Source organism: Arvicola amphibius, chromosome 15, assembly GCF_903992535.2.
Source record: "Arvicola amphibius chromosome 15, mArvAmp1.2, whole genome shotgun sequence".
NCBI classification, from domain to species: domain Eukaryota; kingdom Metazoa; phylum Chordata; class Mammalia; order Rodentia; family Cricetidae; genus Arvicola; species Arvicola amphibius.
This window is the reverse complement of record NC_052061.1, coordinates 40,413,925-40,429,022: the sequence shown is the minus strand read 5'-3', so window position 1 is coordinate 40,429,022 and position 15,098 is coordinate 40,413,925.

The window sequence follows — 15,098 nt, the reverse complement described above, 5'->3', positions numbered from 1 at the left end:
AACTTGACAGGCTTTTTTCATGTTTTAAGCTTTTCAGGGAACAAAGTCCTGTAGCAACTCTTGACTTTACAGGACTGTACGCTAATAAAACTTTAATTGTTAATCAGGATATGGGCAATAATCTGTGTATCTATGCTTTAGATCAGTACCAGTACGTCTTCAGAACTGGTGGCTGTGATTATGATTCCCTACTTCAGAGCATTGTGGTATCAACAGAGTCCTCACTTGAACTGGCAGATTCTCAAAAATGGAGTCTGCTGCCGTTCATCGTTATCCCCCTTGGAGAACCGTTTCTGTGGATAAGTCAGTGGGAAGGGGGAGGGTGGATTCATTTCTTTGGACTTTAAATCAGCCAAGAGAATTGTATCTTCCAAGTGCTTTTAGTATTGCTTTTTTGAAATGTTGGCCCCTTGAAGGTTTCATTTTTATTGATCAAACTTTAGGGCGTTTGGGGGATAATCTGAGGAATAAATAATACACAGCATGGTTCATTTCTCATTAACTCAGCCAGATTCAGCAGCAGAGCAAGAGGGTGAAAATTGTAAATGGGAATGGTTTGCTGCAAAATGTGAGTAGACTGAGATAATTTAATTGTGTGCTTTCAGCTATCCCGGAGGTCCGAGTAAATCTTCATAGCCAAGAGAATTTATTTGATGACGTCAGTGTAAGAACAGTCAACGTTATTTTCTCAGGACAAGCTGAGCAGAGGCAGTAGTTTAGCTGTGCGGTGTGCCCTGCAAACATCCACGGTCTCGAGTTCCAAATGAAAAAGCGCGTTAGTGAGCTTATCTCTCGATGTGCTATTAACTGGAAGATGAAATTGATGCCCTTGTTAGGTTGCCTGTGGTGACGAGAGGAAAGGAGAGAATTCTTCGGCAGGCAGTTTCTGTTCTGTCGTCTGCTCGTTGTTTTGCTTTGCTTTCTCTTCACATCACCCCTAGAGGTCTTCTGAACTTCGTGTGGCCTAGAATTCTCGGAGCTAACTGGCAGAGCAGCGCCCCACTTCTATGGTTTCCTTTGACATGTCTGTACTGCCACCGCAGAGGCTATGCAAGCCGCACTGGGTTCTGGGAGAAGAAACTCAGACAGCGGTGTTGTGAGACATGCATTGGGTTCGAGGCTTCTGGGCTGGGTTAGTTTTCTTGTCAACTTGACACAAACTAGAGTCATTGGCAAAGAAGAAATCTCAGTTGAGACAGGGCCTCCATTAGACTGGCTTATAGACAAGTCTTTGGGTCTGTGGGTTGTTTTCTCGATTAATGACTGGTGTGAGAGGGCCCAGCCCACTAGAGGTGGTAACCACCCCTAAGAAGGTGGTTGTGAATTGTACCAAAACAAAACAGAAACAAAAAACAAACAACAAAGACCAAGCTAAATAACCAAGCATCCTTGAACAGAATCAAGATAATCCCCCAAAGACAGGACCCTGAGCCAATGGGTCAATGAGTGGACGAACACTCATTGAGACTCTCTTGGCCGGAGGTTCCAGGTTGGATCAAGTTGGCAGTTAAAATTGACTGTCACCAGATGTTGTAAGTACTCTAACAAAAACCTTGTGAGATTCTGGGTGGATGAAGTGCAAATTCTATAATCCTATATAAGGGACTTGAATATCAGTGGAATGGGGTATCTGTAAGGGACAAAGGGGGCCTGGTCCTTAGAGTCCCTGGCCCTAGAGGCCAAAAGAAACTAAATTTTTTTTTTGTTTGTTTTTCGAGACAGAGTTTCTCTGTGGCTTTGGAGCCTGTCCTGGAACTAGCTCTTGTAGACCAGGCTGGCCTCGAACTCACAGAGATCCGTCTGCCTCTGCCTCCCGAGTGCTGGGATTAAAGGCGTGCGCCACCACCGCCCGGCAAGAAACTAAATATTTAGCAACAGCAATCCTCATTTGAATAACCTTATGCCCCTGGGGAAACATTGAAATTCGGTAAGCCACCTTACAGCATGCAATAGGGCTGTTTCAGTCTTGTACCTGATTATAAGAACAACTAAGAACCAGAGGCGGTGGAGGAAAGAACTCAGCTGGCAGAAAATGTACCGAGCATGAACAAGGCCCTGCACGCCATCCCCGCTCTGCATAAGCCCGACATATTGGCACACATCTGTTATCCCTGCACCCAGGAGGTAAAGGCAAGCGGATCAGAAATACAAGAAAACTCTTGCCTACACAGTGAGTTTAGCAGGGAGGGGATGAAGCCGCAGAGCGAAGCACTACGTAAATGTACATTACTGTTCATTTTGTTTGTTCTTTGTTTCCCTTTAGACCACATTTTACAATAGCAGTGGGTGGAAGAGGACATCGGGGACACACAGTTGCCTGTTCCATGTGCAGAATTAAAACATGCATTCCATGTTTTGTGTTAGCTTAGGCAATTACTTGGGCAACAAAGGTTCTGATTACTCTTTAGTCATTATATTTTCTTCAAATACTCGCTCGTAATTAGTCACACTCTAAATTCATATGCTCAGATCAGGGCACTTGAAACTGTCAAGCTGTCACATGGCTTTCTCTGGGAAGATGCAACATCTCTTCATCCCAGCCAAGGCACCAACAGACCGAAGGAAGGGTCCAGCCAAGCCCCCACTTGCTAAACAGACATGTGTAGGAGGTTATTTGCCATTGCTTGGATGATTCAAAGGCAGCTTGTATGGCCGAACGCTCTCAACGGCTGCACAATGACAGTTTATGGAGAGTTGGACAAAGGTTGCAAACCCCCAGCCAACCTTCCACCTTCTCTGTTCTCCGGCACATCCTTTCCCACGATGAGTACGGTTAGGTGCAGTAAGGGGCAGGTCTAGAATCCTAGGTGAGGATCTGTTGCCCTTCCCCACCTCCTAAGAGGGAGTGTTAGCAGCTTTTATTACCATTCCTATCAGCTGTACTGGTATCAGCTGTTAAGTTCCTTGCCAGGACTGCAGGGCCACCATATTCTACAGGTTGTCACTTCTCCACGATGCAGGCGGTCATGTCACGCACGGCAGATGTAGCTACTCTACCACAGGAGCAGACCAGACGCTTTTCATAATTTCAAGTTTCCATTCTTAATGAGCCAGTCTTAGGGGCTGCTGGTCTTGGCCTATACATCAACACTGCTTGAGGCAAGTGAGCAGCAGAAATAAGACAAGGGAACAGCAACAAGAACCTTCAGGGGCTCAGACTTGCAGTTCTAGGAAGATACTTACCCGCTAAGGTTGGGTCTACAAAGCAGCAGAGAAAACTCCCAGCACCACACAGTCTTTGCTGCACCACAGGTGTTGCCTACTCCCAGGTTCTACCCAGAGCTGATAGTTCTCCTCGACGGATATTCTCCTAGGCACCCGTGTTCTCTTCATAACCGATTTGTAGCTGAGGCCCCTCTAAGTTCTGACATGCCTGGACTTTGTTGGTTCCTACCGTGTGTGGGGTCAATTTGCGGTCTCAGAGTATGGCTCTGTCCCATGTATACTAACCGATGAAAATAGAGACTCCGGAGAGGAAGAACTCTGCTCCACGCATCATTTTTGCACACAGAAAGCCCCAGACTTCTCAGATCTTTCCTTTATGGACAATTTATATTTCAGAGGTGTGAACCGAAGACACAGTGAAGTACCACGGTGTGGTTGGGGATGGGTAAGGAGCAAGGAAAGACGAAGAACAAAAGAAGCATGGGATCGTATGCGTGATAATTCCATTATGGTGTTACCCAAACAGACAAAGCCATGTGTGAAACAATTGCTCACCTCAGCTGGATTCAGGCGCTGAGAATTCGGGATTCGGAATTTGAATTCTTGTTTCCTTTCATTTTGTGAGAGGGCTTCTCTAGAGGAACAGATCTGATAAAGTGAACGCTTGACCACTTCACGTGTCTGATACCAACATTTACACTGTGGCTAAACGCGATTACTTGGAGAAAATATTATGACTAAAAAAGCCATCAGAACCGTTGCCTTCCAAGGCATTTCTTCTTGTTTTGAAGATTGCTAACAGCAAACTTGGAGAGCATACTTCAGCGGAACACGGATTCTAAAGACCTTCTTCCTCTGCCCACATGGGTCAGGTGACTGCGCACGCCTTCTTCGGGCCACGCCCATTCTCAAGTGCCATCTAAAAGAAGATAACGGAGGATGGAGATTCGCAATAATGTACATTGATCTAGCACTCGCTCTGCTTCTTCTCTCAAACTAATTGTGGAGGAAAAGATGCCCATGAATTTCTGATATTCCTAATGCTACCTTCTGATTGCTGCAATCCCAGATCAATAGGCCTGCTGTAATGCCTGGTGCTTGCTGGGTAAACACTCTACCAAGTAAGCTCTCTCCCCAGGCTGCTCTGCTTTGTAATTTAGCTGCTTTATGATCTCAGGTACAGTACTGGAATGGTAAGCCCCACTGCACACTGTTCAGAAACCTGCACTTTGCACTGTTTCTCCCAGAATGTATGGCTATGCAATTTTAAATTTAGAGGTTAGAACTTCTGTCTTTCATACTCAAATACCAAGACCTTCTGTATTTTAACATTTGAAAATTCCTGTCTTTAAAAGTTTTTTTTTTTCTGACTATCAAATCAATGCATAAACATTTTGGGAAAATGAGGAAGTGGGAAATGAGAAAAACCCACTAAGCCCCAAACAACATAAAGGACAGTTATGATCCCAGGACCTGTCTTGGGAATGTTTAGCAGTTTGGCAACTATTCTTCCAATGACAAAGATACATATAAAATTACCTGCCAGAGATGTGGCACACGTCTTTAATCTCAGCACATGGGAGGCAGAGGCAGGTGGATCTCTGTGAGTTCGAGGCCAACATGGTCTACAAAGCAAGTTCCAGGACAGCCAGAACTGTTACACAAAGAACCCCATCTCAAACAACAACAATAGCAATAACAAAGCAAACAAAAAATTACTTGACAATAATGGGTACATTGGTTTTTCTATATTCTGTAATTCTAAAAAAACATTTCATAAGTTCTTTGATGTCTTTGGTTTTCCCCACTGTGTACAAATAGAGAGGGAGGATCAAAGGCTGAGGATAAATTAAATATCTTTGGTTCAAGAAAAATGCATTGACAAATATAAAATGTAATGATACACAAAAGGTTATAAAATCTGCCCAAGTTGGAGAGAATGATCTATCTATCATTTTAGCTTTTAGAGGTAGGGGCTCACACTGCCTCTACATCCACCCTGAATAGCCAAGTCCACCCTCTGATCTGTGCTAATCCTTCTTGCCACAGCTTTCTCAAGCCCTGGAGTTCTTAGGTTCATCCACATCTAGCTAATATCTACTTTAAAACAAAACTTTATGTATAGCAATACAGATTATATATTAAACAACACTATAATAGAATATTTGATAGAGTTTTAAATAAAAGAAAAGGGACATTTTCAAATTACAAAACTCTTTTCCTTAAACAAATGTTTCATTGTTTTAAAATCACTTTTTTTCTAAATGGGTCAACATGGCATCCAGTGACTAGTCACGTCTCATGCCTGTCACATGAGTGATCCACTGAACTGAACAGAAAGCCCAACTTCAATATCAACCAGGCCCAGCTAATATATTTTTAAAGAGTGAGAATAAAAGCCATAGTGTAAAGAAATAATGTTTACCCTAATTATTAATAAGATTTCAATATTATAAGGAGTTGCTTCTTTGTTGCAAATGACTTTGACCTAGTTTCATAAAATAAATTCCAGCTCATTTTTCCATTTAAGGATCATTTACATTCTTCACAGAAAATAAAATATAATGAAAGGTTGCCCTGTTCAAGGAGATTGTCCTGTAGGGTGAGCAATAAAGGGAAACATGAATAAGTACTCAAAATAACAGATTTGTAGAATATAGGAAATTAAAATGTGCATATACATACAATAGAGTGATGTCAGAGTAAGACTCTCTCAGCATAGACAAATGTATTGTATAGTTAAAACTGATGCTTGATATTTAACAAATGGTGCTGGCATAACTGGATATCAACATGTAGAAGAATAAAATAGATCCATATCTATCAATATGCACAAAACTCAAGTCCAAATGCATCAAAGACCTCCATAAAACCAACCACACTGAACCTCATTGAAGGAAAGTGGGAAGTACACTTGAAAGCATTGGCACAGAAGACCACTTCCTAAATATAACCCCAGCAGCACAGACACTGAGAGAAACAATTAATAAAGGGGACCTCCTGAAATTGAAAAGCTTCTGTAAAGCAAAAGACATGGTCAACAAGACAAAATGGCAGCCTACAGAATAGGAAAAGTTCTTCACCAACCACATCAGACAGAGGGCTGACCTCCAAAATATACAAAGAACTCAAGAAATTAGTCATCAAAAAAATAAATAATCCAATTTAAAAATGGAGTACAGACCTAAACAGAGAACTCTCAACAGAGGAGTCTAAAATGTCTGAAAGACACTTAAGGAAATGCTCAACATCCTTAGCCATCAGAGAAATGCAAATCAAAACAACTCTGAGATTCCATCTTACACCTGTAAGAATGGCCAAGATCAAAAACACTGATGACAACTTATGCTGGAGAAAATGTTGGGGTAAAGGAAATACTCATCTATTGCTGGTGGATTACAAGCTGGTACACCCCCTTTGGATGCCAGTGTGGCAATTTCTCAGAAAATTAGGAAACAATATTCTTCCTTAAGACCCGGTAATACCACTTTTGTGTATGTATCAAAGGATGCTCAACTGTGTCACAAGGATATGTGCTCAGCTATGTTCATAGCAGCATTGTTTGTCATAGCCAGAACCTAGAAACAACCTAAATGTCCCTCAATTGAAGAATGGATAAGGAAAATGGGGTACATTTACAAAATGGAGTACTACACAGCAGAAAAAAATAATGACATCTTGAATTTTGCAGGCAAATGACTGGAGCTAGAAAACATCATTTTGAGTGAGGTAACCCAGACCTAGAAAGACAATTTTCACATGTAGTCAATCATAAGTGGTTTTTTAAATGTAAAGCAAAGAAAACCAGCCCACAAATCACAATCACAGAGAACCTAGACAGCAATGAGAACCCTAAGAGAGACATACATGGATCTAATGTACATGGGAAGTAGAAAAAGACAAGCTCTCCTGAGTAAATTGGGAGCATGGGGACCTTGGGAGAGGGTTGAAGGGGAGGGGAGAGGCAGGGAGAGGAGCAGAGGGAAATGTAGAGCTCAATAAAAATCAATAAAATTAAAAAAAAAACAATTGATGCTTGACATGAGGAGACAGTGCCAACCATGAGTGAAGAGCATTCTGGGGAGAGGGGACACTGACTGCAAAAGTGCTGAGGAGCAAACGAGGCCAGCAAGATTGGAAGAGGCAGAGGTAAGCAGGGTCAAGGATATGACATTTTGTAAGAAGGAGAAACAGGTCAAACTTCATTTCTGTGCAACCGTCCCAGGAGTGGCACAAGGCGTGACAAGATGCCACATGGCCCAGAGTGTTGAGTGGAGTATGAAGTGCAGGGAAGAAGAGCAGGCTCTGGGGAAGGAAGGCTAGCAAACGTGTAGGTCCAGGTGGGAGGGGATTGAGCAGGTGCCACTGGGGCATGGGAGGAACAGGATGCACGTGGGTGAATTGCAGTTGAACTTGTGCTGGAGGGGAGAGAGGAGACACGGAGGCGGAATTGATGGGGGAAATGCATGTGGAGATACAGAACGAATACTGGTGAATATTTGAAGACAAATAGAATAACTTGTCTGGGTGTCTCTTACAGCACTCAGCAGCATATAAAAATGTTTTCTAGTACCAACAATGCTTTCCATTTATTAAGAACCCAGCACAAACTTAATACTGCCCTCCTTTTCCTCTTCTTGTGCAGGGGGATCAAGGATACAAAGGTGTACATTGAATGAAATTCTTTCCTCTTTATTTTGCTTACTAAATTACCAACTAGCCCGTGCTTTCCATATGCCCTTTGCCCTACTGGGGATTGCATTGCCAAGGAAACAGATTGTTAAGCAGAGGCACCGCAGCTAAATCCTATTAAACATGCTATAATTCAAACGAAATGTGCAAAACCAAACAGCACTTGGCTTTGGAACACTGGCCTCCAAACGTCCCCTTCCTAATGCCTAACACTATACTTAATAAGAGCCAACGTTTAGAGGGCCGTCCAATGCTACCAGAGTTCCAGACTTGCACATTCCTGCCTCAAATCCCTGCTCTGAATGTCAGGATTTTTAATTAACCCCACCAAATGGTATTTTTATATAATAAACCCTTGGCATACTGCTAGTTTCAAATGGCAGGGGAAAGAGGTATTCTTTTCTTTTGGTCTTGGTCATATTTTTCCTGTGTAAACCATTAAGCGCAATTGCCTATACACCCACATGTAGTCAAATATAGCTGAGCAAATCCAGAATGGGCTTTCAGTGGAAGTTTAGAGACGGCATACTGCAGATTAACTTTATACACAATGAGCCTTAGGTCCAGTGCCATAGAGCATAGATTTATTTTCCAGGGTCACAGAGTTTATTAATGGGCAGCACCAGAGGCAAGGTCCACCTGCTCTGCCTGAAAACCTAGTGCCGTTTTTCTGTCTCAAGGCTATCTCTCTTACCTCCTCTTAAAAATTGCCCTCGCTACTCTTTGGCATCAATTCTTTATGTTCAAGTCCCTCTCTTACCTGCATCCTCTGCCCCAAGTCTCCTTCACAAAGTCATTGCCTTTTCCCTCCCCTGATTGCTTCTCAGATGCCCGGATATCTCCACCGCAGGAAATTCTTTCAAACCTCATACCTATGTTTATCATGTGTTTCATTACTTTGTCTTAGGCTCAGGCTCTCTCTTTGCAAGATAATGGTGTGATGGTGTATCCCTATAAGCCCAGCCATTGGGAAGTGGAGGCAGGAGACTCAGGGGGTTCAAGTCACCTTTAGTTACATAGGTGGGAATATGGTGGGGCCTAGGAGAAGATGCTGCAGGGGAATGGGAGGTGTGAGATTAATTTAGTTATGAATTTCAGGCAGAATAAACAGATTTGCAGTGGAATATAGATAGGAGATGTGAAGGCCAGCCTGGATCACAGGAAACCTTGTTTCAAAAAATACATATTTGCACATCAAATTGTATTTTGCATAAGTCTATTTTCCAATTCAGTGCCCATGGGTTTTGGCATAAGCCTGTCCTCACTTGACCCTTGTCGTTTCATTAGGAAACATCCAGCAGAGTGAGAAAAATATAATTGGAACCATTGTAACACAAACAAATGCCTATCCTATGTCAGGACAACTCGCTGCTAAGCTTATTGGATGCAGAAGATGAAGCCTCATGGACATGAGACACCAGATTCAAACAGATACAGTCTTTCAAAGGAAATAAGTCTGGTGTTCATGGTAGACATAAATGAGAGAGAAAAGAGAAGAGTAAATTATCATTTCTGCCCAACCAGGACTCAGCATTCATCTGGGGCAGGACATTCTTAAGGAGAGAAATGAAACATTTAGGTTCAAGTTCTATTCTTGTGTAGTGTGATATAAATTTCTGATAATATTCCTGTGCCTGTAACTCAAGTCACTGAATTACATAAAAACATATTAATGAAATCAAGAAGAAGTGGTCTCTAACTTGAGTTTTGGTTGACTTTGATGTAAAGAGGGAAATAAAATGATTCTTGCAAAAGCAAGAATCACTGAAGCTGCAAGGGAGCCTGGAAGTCATTAGAAGAAACAGAAGCCCTGAAGCATTTGAGTATATCTCAACTTCCTGCCCTCTTTCGTAACTCACGCCTAGCATCTGACGTCAGTCCTTCCATTGCTTATATTTAGCCTTTCTTTTTCTTTTCTCTTCATGTTTTACCGAACCCACATGAGTATTTGTTTACATATATGCGTTTTGAGGAAAGGTCTACAAATCCTTTTAAGCATGCATGTTTGGGAATTATACCCTAAAAGGCAGGTGTGTTTCATGGAAACCATGGCAATACCTGGGCCTTCAGAGCATCTGGAGATCCCAAGGCTCTCAGAACACACTGCTGATTGCCATCTCTGGCCAGTCTGGTCACTGACTTTGTTGTCTCTTCCAGACATCAGGCGAACAGGTCCTGGTGCCACTTGATTCTAATCCCAAGAGGATTTCTTGGCATTAAACCTGATTAACTGAGTTTAGGCTGCATGCCAATCTCTAGACTGTCAACAGAGGCCCATTCCTTGCTAATCCCAAGACAGAGGGGAAAGCTGCACCAATAAATGGGGAGCTATTTAAGAAAGAGAGGTGAACATACAGTTTGTCTTAATAAGTTAATACACACTCTGTAGTTTCACATGACAAAAATCCATAATCTTTCCATACTGGAGGCCAGAAGTCAGAAATGAAGGCATCAGCAGCAACTTAAGTCTCTCCAAGTCCCCTAAGGGGTCACCACTTTCAGATCCTGGAGGCTGCCAGAATTTCCTGGCTTTTGGAATTCTCTGATTCACGTGACTTTCTTCCCAGGGTCTTGAGGCTCCTTCTTCTTTCTTTCATAAAGATGACAGTTACTGAACTTGGGACCCTCCTCAAGATTCTTAAGTTAATTACACTCAAAAAGACTGATTTCAAGTAAGGCCACACAGACCCCAGAGCTAGGATGCTGATGTGTCTTCCTGGAACAATTATTTAACTCACTAACACAGAAGAATGGATGCCCACAGCAGCAAAATTCTTCACAGACCTTGGAAGAACAGTACTCAACTTCATATGGAAAAGCAAAAAAACCCAGGATAGCCAAAACAATCCTGTACAATAAAGGAACTCCTGGAGGCATTACAATCTTTGACTTCAAACTCTACTACAGAGCTATAGTACTGGCATTAAAACATACAGGAGGACCAATGGAACTGAATTGAAGACCCAGATACTAATACACAAAACTATGAACACCTGATTTTTGACAAAGAAACAAAACATATAAAATGGAAAAAAGAAAGCATATTTAATAAATGGTGCTGTCATAACTGGATATTAATATGTAGAAGAATGAAAATAGACCCATATCTATCACCATGCACAAAACTCAAGTCTAAATGGATCAAAGACCTCAACATAAAGCCAAACAAACTGAATCTCATAAAAGAGAAAACGGGAAGTACACTTCCTAAATATAACCCAGTAGCACAGACACTGAGAGAAACAATTAATAAATGGGAGCTCCAGAAACTGAAAAGCTTCTGTAAAACAAAGGACATTGTCAACAAGACAAAATGGCAGCCTACAGAATAGGAAAAGATCTTCACCAACCTCACATCAGACAGAGGTCTGATCTCCAAAATATACAAAGAACTCAAGAAATTGGTCATCAAGAGAACAAATAATCCAATAAAAAATGGAGTACAGACCTAAACAGAGAACTCTCAACAGAGGAATCTAAAATGGCTGAAAGACATTTAAATGCTCAACATCTTTTAGTCATCAGAGAAATGCACATCAAAACAACTCTGAGATTTCATCTTACACCTGTAAGAATGGCCAAGATCAAAAACACTGATGACAATTTATGCTGGAGAGAATGTGGGGTAAAGGGAATACTCCTGCATTGCTGGTGGGAGTGCAAACTGGTACAGCCCCTTTGGATGCCAGTGTGGCAATTTCTCAGAAAATTAGGAAACAACCTTGTTCAAGACAAAGGATCATCACTCTTTGATATATACCCAAAGGATACTCAATTACGCCACAAGGACATGTGCTCAACTATGTTCATAGCAGCTTTGTTCATCATAACCAGAACCTGGAAACAATGTAAATGCCCCTCGACTGAAGAGTGGATAAGGAAAATGTGGTACATTTATACAATGGAGTACTACACAGCAGAAAAAAATAATGACATCTTGAATTTTGCAGGCAAATGACTGGAGCTAGAAAACATCACTTTGAGTGAGGTAACCCAGATACAGAACTACAAATATCATATGTACTCACTCATAAGTGGCTTTTAGACATAAAGCAAAGAAAACCAGCCCACAAACCACAATCCCAGAGAACCTAGACAACAGTGAGGACCCTAAGAGAGACATACATAGATCTAATGTACATGGGAAGTAGAAAAAAACAAGATCTCCTGAGTAAATTGGAAGCATGGGGACCATGGGAGAGGGTTGAAGGGGAGGGGAGAACCAGGGAGGGGAGCAGAGAAAAATGTAGAGCTCAATAAAATCAATAATAAAAAAGAAGAAAGAAAGAATGAAATCATAAACAGTAAAAGAAAAGAAAGAACACTCACAAAATGTTGCAAGGCGGCCACTCTTTTCAGTCAGATGCAGGGCTGTACAAATTGATAGCAGAGCAGAAACAAATATAGTTCCCTTCTCAGAAAGCCTTCCGGGGCCTGGGAAATACAGCGGATGTAAAAGAGAAACAGGGATGGTGCGAAGAAATGGCATGAGCCCAGAGTCAAGAAATACACGGAAGTTAAGTGGAGATAAAAAATAATCAGGAACTTAAAATTTTATGTTAATAATATATGAAAAGGAAAATGCCACAGACATGCCAACGGCGCCGTGTTGAAGTGAAGGATGCACATCTGGAGATACGAGAAGAGGGAAGAGAGTCAAGGAAACGGCAAACCAACTCCACACCTATGAAATAAAAATTTATGGACTTGAGTGTGAGACTTTAAAAAGAACAACTTTACATTGCTTCAGAAAATAGATCTTCTCCTTCCAGACTTATGTGGCAGAATCTCTAACGGGGCAACTACTGCTTAGACTCTTAGTGGTTCTCGACCTTCCTAATGCTGCGACCCTTTAACACAGTTCCCCATGTTGTGGGGACCCCCAACCATAAAATTATTTCATTGCTACTTTATAACTGTAATATTGCTACTGATATGAATCATAATATAAATATCTGACATGCAGGATATCTAATATGTGACGCCCCCCCCCCAAAGGGGTCTCAACCCACCAGTTGAGAACTACCGGCTTAGAGCAGAGACACAGCTCCAATTATTGACCATCTGACCTTCCAAGTCTGGCTGGCTGGACTCACTCTAAAGCCTTTCTCAAGCATGTATTGTCTCTGGTATAGTTCAACGTCTCGGAGAAATCAAATGGATTTGGAGCAGTGATTTAAGAAAGTCCAAAGAAGTCACAGGCCATTGGTCATCAAATCAAGAGTGACCTTTAGGTTTGCTGTTGACATAAACCTGAAGTCATACAAAGGGTCCTCGCAGCATGGAAATCTTTCCTTTTAGAGGGGCTGGGCTAGAAGAACAAAGCGACACATGGAGTGTGTCATACTCTGTGCAGAACAGCACAATGAAGTCTGTGCACGAGGGGGAGGCAGCTAAAGTGCACACGGATGACCTGAGCTGTTGTCCCCATTAGGAACCCTTGGTACGGGTCATCTAAGAGAACCAGGAATGGGTGGTAGAGGAACCGTCCAGAAGTTCACTGAAACCTTATGTTATTCTCAGTAAACCCACTGGCGATGAAGGTAAAAGGAACAACTACTCGGGAGATATTTAATCCCATTGTTTAAGGGATGGGGGAAGATTTCACGGCATATCAAGTTGCAGGGAAACTAGGCACCTCCTTTCCTATTAAGATTGAACGAGGCAACTGGTATGAGGAATGGGGTCCCAAAAGCAGAGTCAACAGAGCCCTGCTCCACTATTAGGAGTCCCACAAGAAGACCAAGCCACACAACTCTAACATATGTGCAGAGGGCCTAGGTCAGTCCAATGTAAGCTCTCTCGTTTTCGGTTCAGTTTCTGTGAGCCCCTATGAGCTCAGGTTAGTTGACCCTGTGGGTCTTCTTTTGGTGGCCTTGACCCCTCTTGCTCCTGTAATCCTTCTTCCCTTTTCCCCACAGGATTCCCTGAGCTCAGCCTAATGTTTGGCTGTGGATCTCTGTATCTGTATCCATCAGCTGCTTGGTGAAACCTCTCTGGTGACAACTGGGCTAGGCAATAGAGTACAGCAGAATATCATTAGGAATCATTTCGTTGACTTTTTTTTTGCCAGTCATGTTTGGTTCTATGCTAGGTCTCTAGACTGTCCAGCCTCTGGGTTCTGGCCTTCCACGCAGTGTCAGGGGTGGGCTCCCTTTTATGGTACAGATCTCAAGCTCGTTGGTTGGCCACTCCCATAATTTCGGTGCTACCTTGAACCCAGTTTATGTTGTAGGCAGGGAAAATTGTAGGTCAAAGGTTACGTGGCTGGGTTGGTGTCCCAATCCCTCCGCTGAAAGTCTTGCCTGATTATAGGAGATAGCTGGTTCAGGCTCCATATCTCCCATAGCTATGAGTCTTAGCTAAGGTCAACCTCATAGATTTCTGAGAGTTTCCATTGCTCTAGGCTTCTCGCTCATCGGAGAGATGCCCCTGATTCTGGATTTTTTTCCCAGCCTTCCCCCTTACCCTCCATCCTCTCTGCATCAAATTCAGTTCATTTTTTTTTTTTTTTGTTTTTCGAGACAGGGTTTCCCTGTAGTTTCTAGAGCCTCTCCTGGATCTAGCTCTTGTAGACCAGGCTGGCCTCGAACTCAGAGATCCGCCTGCCTCTGCCTCCCGAGTGCTGGGATTAAAGGCGTGCGCCACCACCGCCCCGCTCAAATTCAGTTCATTTTTATTAAATATTTTTAATTTTTAATTTTCTCTTTCTTCCCTCTCCCTTCTCCCTCCCACCTCTCGTGTGTATGTGTGTGTGTGTGTGTGTTCATGAAAGTGTCTGTAGAGGGTACCAGATGCCCCAGAGCTGGAGTTGCCAGCAGTAGTGACCTGACCAGTGTAGGTGCTAGCAAGCAAACTCAGTCAACTGCAGAAGCTGTCCTTGCTGCCAGCCATGAGCCATCTCTCTAACCCTGAGCCCATCCCTGTTCTTTAACTGAAACTCTGATGAATAAAATGTGAAATTAGCAAGTATGCCAGCACTGCCTTTATTAATTGGTATGTTCCATTTTAATTAAAACCACCCTAGCTAATTACTTATTTCACCATTTGCAATGCCAGCAATAAACTGGAGGACATGATTTAGGCAAAAAAACAAACAAACAAAAAACAACAACAACAAAAAAAAAACCCACACCTCCACACCCTCTCTGCTTCGTTAGCATCTCAATGTGTTTCCTTCACACACGTGGAGAAGTGTAAATTTAACCTTCACATCCCTCTTCATCTTGGAGTAAGTGAGC